Source organism: Oryctolagus cuniculus, chromosome 1, assembly GCF_964237555.1.
Source record: "Oryctolagus cuniculus chromosome 1, mOryCun1.1, whole genome shotgun sequence".
Taxonomy (NCBI): Eukaryota; Metazoa; Chordata; class Mammalia; order Lagomorpha; family Leporidae; genus Oryctolagus; species Oryctolagus cuniculus.
This window is the reverse complement of record NC_091432.1, coordinates 114,317,999-114,323,031: the sequence shown is the minus strand read 5'-3', so window position 1 is coordinate 114,323,031 and position 5,033 is coordinate 114,317,999. Positions and strand designations below refer to the sequence as shown.

The following is a 5,033-nucleotide window of genomic DNA, read 5'->3' as shown; positions in this document are numbered from 1 at the left end:
TTAAGTGAAGTGAATTTAAGAAATAAATGACTCCTGCTAGTAAGTCTCTTTGTGTACAACATCATCAAGAAGTCATTCCTGTGGACGTTTTAAAAAAGCTGTGACCTGAATGATAATCTTCAGGGAACTAGCCAATGAATGATCATCTACCTAGCCATCCATCCAGCACAGGCAAAGCTAGCAAGTTAGCTTTTTAAGATAAAGATGTAGAATGCATAGAAAAGCTGTGCATTTTCAGTTTAAGGTTACAGTCAGAGTAGTCAGTCCTATAACCCACCTTTAAAGAAATATTCTATAGAAGAGAGAAAAGTAATGAGCTTGAAAGAGGGCAAACACCAACCAACATTCCAATTTGTAAGCTGACACCCTTTTGTTCTTAAGGGTCTAATTGCTCAGCAATGCTACAAGTACCTTGAATTCTAAAGTCAGATTTTCACCCCCATTGGTAGGATTCTTAGCACAGTGCTGGTCTCAATAATTTCTTGGAGCGATCACCGATATTCCTCTCTCACCAAAATTATTCCATTATTATGTTTATAAATTTCTCAACCAACCAGAATAAATCAAAATAATTAGTTTTCAGTTGGCTTAAAGGTTTGTTAACATAGTAAACAATTATTCATCAGTAAATGAATCATTCTAATTGGTTTAAGAGCAGGTCATAAATGAAGCACCAGGAACCCATCATTTTATGATATCAATAGGAACAATTGATAAAGTCAAAGGCTATGAATTCAGTATTGGATGAAGAATAAGTTAATTTAAAGGCAAAATAACCAGGCCAACAATATGCCAGTTGCCAACAGGGATAATGAAGCTCAATTTTCCTGTCCTCAAGGGGTATTGAGTCAAAATGTTCAGATATGCATGGGAATTAGGAAATAAAAAATGCAATAATTTAAATAAAAATATATAGGATAAGCCAACAATTTTAGAAATAATCTTTCTACAATGATAGATTTTTATTTGGCTGTATAATCACTCAAGTAGACTCCGTAAGTCAGAAAAATATAAATGAAAAATTAACAAAACAAAAATCATCCAATAACTTGATGATAAGAATGCTGCTATTCTGGTATGTGTCTACCCAGAATTCTTTTTGTACAAATAATCAGAATTTTAAATAAAATGAGATCACATTATAATGCCATTTTTAACTTATTACTTATATTCAACAATACATTACAAATAGAGTAGAAAATATTCTTATAAAATCAAAGGTGACACACAGCTAGGGAGGAGAGTCAGTAATAAAAGAATCACAACCTAGAAAATTCTAGAAAGATCTTGACAATGCAAAACAAGGGTCAAACTAACAAAAGCAAATTTAAGCAGAGATACTTTCAGTTTAGTTTAGTTCATACCTTTTATTAACTCCTCATATACAATGGCTTGTCTTCGGGTTTGTTGAAGCAGTGAGTCAGACTACATTTGCTACGATATGGCTGGCCATAAACATTCGAGCACTACATGCATCCAGAGGGTACGCCTGACAAAGGCGGCTGATTTTGCCATTCTTGTCCACCTTATAGTACTTCAGGATGACCAGCTTAACCTTCTTTCTCTTAAGTATATTCTTCTTGGGGTTGGTGTAAGACTTTATCTTTTTTCTTAGCACTACCACAAAGGCTCAACACAAGACAAACAGTGGACTCCTTTTGAATGTTGTTGTTAGATAAAGTTCATCCATCTTCCAATTGCTTGACAGCAAAGATCAATCTAAGGAGGAATTCCTTTCTTATCCTAGATGTCAGTCTTCACCTTTTCTATCGTATCTGAGGGTTCAACCATGACTATGACAGTCTTCCCTATAAGAGATTTCACACAAATTTGCATCTTAGTGGTGTTCTCACTGCAGGTGGTGGATCCAAAAGGGAAACCAGTGATAAGCATAATGTTCCTAATTTAACTGAGGGCCTGAAGGAGTCTGTTGCCTATAGGCACAAAGGGAAGCCATAGTACCACCTGGCTCTGAGAATCTCATGGAAGCCAGGCCATATCAGCAGACACAGATGTCCAGGAATTGGAAGGAAAAGTCTCCATCTAGGCTGTACTGCTCTGGCATATCTTAGTTCTATACTCAATTTGATGACCAGTGCTGGTCAAAAGGGTAATAAGTACAAGGAAAGCTATGTCATGTGACTCCTAACTGAAAGAATTAGGGTACTAGGCTGGAGAAAAGGAGCTCTAAAGTTGTGTGTGTGTGAAATTTTTTAAGATTTATTTGAAAGCTAGACTTAGAGAGGGAGAGGGAGAGAAAGAGAGAGAGAGAAATATTCTGTCTGCTAGTCCACTCCCCAACTGACTGATGTCCAGAACTGGGCCATATGGAAGTCAGGATCCTGGAGCTTCTTTCAGGTCTCCCACATGAGTGCAGAGGCCCAACTAATTGGGCCATCTTCCATAGCATTTCTCAGGCCATTAGCAGGGAGCTGGATTGAAAGTGGGGCAACTGGGACTCAAACCAGTGCCCATTTGGGATGCCAGCATTGCAGGCACTGGCTGCTACACCAAAAAGCGGACCCCATGTGTATGAATTCATATCACGCATACAAGAGTTATCCTGTGAATGAAGGATCTCATGTGTTCTGTGTAACTTCAGAGGACAAAATTAGTTGAACCACTGTAAAATAATATGCAGAGCACCATAGGAGGGATAATACATAAACACCTGGGCTATCCAACAAGGGAACAGATGGCCTTTGTGGGAACTGGTTCCATTGTCTCTGAAAACACTTGAACATGGGTAGAATAAGGACTATTGTGGAGATTTATGCCATTCAATTTGAAGAAGGCAGCGCTTCTCTCTAACTCTAAAGATTATGAGATAAAGTGAAAAAATGTTAACAAACTAAATAAAAACTTTTGTTCTTGATTTGCAAATGTGTGCATGTGTGTGTGTGTGATTATGAGTGTATCAAGTTATCTTTATTTTAAAACATTTAAATCCTCGAAACTTCCAGTAAAATATATTTTGAGTGTAAAAAAATTGCTTGCTTTCTTTTCTATGATAGACTATAGCTGTACATGATACAGACAAGCTGAGTTTGAATTCTATTTGCACTTCATATCAACAGTATGGCCTTGGAAAATAAAGTTAAGTTCTTTATTCTATGAGTAAAGAGACAATACACAGTCCAAGAGTGACTTATACTATCATGCTGCCTGGTACATATTAGGTACTTAATAATCCCCATTATTATTATTATTATTATACTGGCCTTTCTCATCTCTTTCTCAGCATGTTCTTCCTTTCTTCTTTCTCTCCAGTATTTCTTCCCACTCTCAAACTTTACCTTCCAAAGTACTGTCAGCTTATCTCTGCACTAATATTCATCTATATCATCTCACCTGTACTCTTTAAGTGGTGTTTAAGAAAGATTAGACTGGCAGGTGTGTGCAGAGTATGGGAAGAAAACAGAATGGTACAAGAGAGGAAAGTACAACAAGAGCACACAGGAGAAGAACAGGCTAGCTCTTGCCCCAATTCCAATCCCAACCCTTCATCCATCCCCATCTCTTTCCCCCAAAAAGGGAACAAAAGCAGAGAGGAAGTTCCCTAGAGGAAAAGACAGTGTCAAAAGAACAGAATGCAAATCTTAGCTTAAGGCAGGATCTTGGCACTGGAAAGGGTCAGATGGAAATGACAAGAGACGAACCACCAGGCCCAGAGTGAGTGCAATGAAAAAGATGGATCATCTCAAATAAAGATAACTAACAAGTGTCCAATAACTTTAATTTTCTGGGCCTTGGTGAGCTTTGCCTAAGCTTCAACTAAATGGAAATATAAATAGCTGAGAAAGAAGCCAGTGGATAGGAACTGACATAATGGACTATATTGACTCTTGGGGAGATATAAGGGACCTTCTTAAAAGCATAATATTTTACATGATCATTTGTCAGGCTTCCTCTGGGTGAAGGCTCTCCTCTGGGGGAGGTAAGTGGTTTGGCTAATCTTAGTGTTTTGTTTAAAGTGCACCCTGCATTGTGCTAGAAATCAGTTGGCAGAGCACCCACACTTGGGGTAGACTCACCACACTTGGGGGTCTTCATTAGCTGACTACCCAGCTAACGGGCCAACATCCACATTTTCTACTCTGCATTTCTACATCTAGCCCTTGAGGCCTTTAGTTTGGAGGAAATAAACCATTCTTGTCTTCCTGCTCTCACAGGGTGGGACTAATCCATAGGCCATCCAGGCATACACCAAGTAAATCTCATCTCCTGTAAAAAAAAAAAAATCCCTCACTCCACCCTCATAGTCTAGCTACTGATAACGCTCTCTGTGCTTAGCACTTGGAGCTTTACTTACTGCCCCATCCATTTTCTCTCATTACTGTCTTTTCCACAGTTCTCCAGTCGACTTGAAGCTTGTTAAGAAGTCCAGATGCAAAGGCCCAAACTCATAATTTATAGGAATTGGGCCTGAAAATTGATGCTTTCACAAGTCCATGGCTGATTCTGATGCATAGCATAATGTGAGACCCAATGGCCTCTGCATGATTTGTTTAGAACTTAAAGTACATTGTCACATATTAGGTTTTACTTTTTCATGAGTTAGGTCTAATTTCCAAAAGCAAACCAAAGTCTCCTTCTAGATAGGACTGAAGATTATTCTTGATATTTCCCTTCCCTGGCATGATGAGAGATCCTCAGAAAACATCTATTTATTTGGGTGATTTGGGTTTTGTTAATTTTATAGGATCACAAGCTGGGGACATGTTGGCTGTCCGTGAGTCCATCTTAGTAACATCACAAAGCCTACAAATTTCTTCTTCCCTCCCTCCCTCCCTCCTTTCTTTCTTTCTTTCTTCCTTTCTTTCTTTCTCTCTCTCTCTCTCTCTCTCTCTCTCTCTCTTTCTTTCTTTCTTTCTTTCAAAAGATTTATTTGGAAGGCAGAATTCCAGAGAGGCAGAGAAAGAGAGAGAGAGAGAGAGATCTTCTATCCATTGGTTTCTTCCTCAAATGGCCACAATGACCAGAGCTGGACTCATCCAAAGCCAGGGGCCAGGAGTTTCTTCCGGGTCTCCCAT

General features: G+C 38.7%; 1 pseudogene; it reads right to left on the bottom strand.

Moving 5' to 3' along the window:
- Positions 1-299: 299 nt before the first annotated feature.
- Positions 300-4,756, bottom strand: LOC127483139 (ubiquitin-ribosomal protein eS31 fusion protein-like; annotated as a pseudogene).
- Positions 4,757-5,033: the final 277 nt, after the last annotated feature.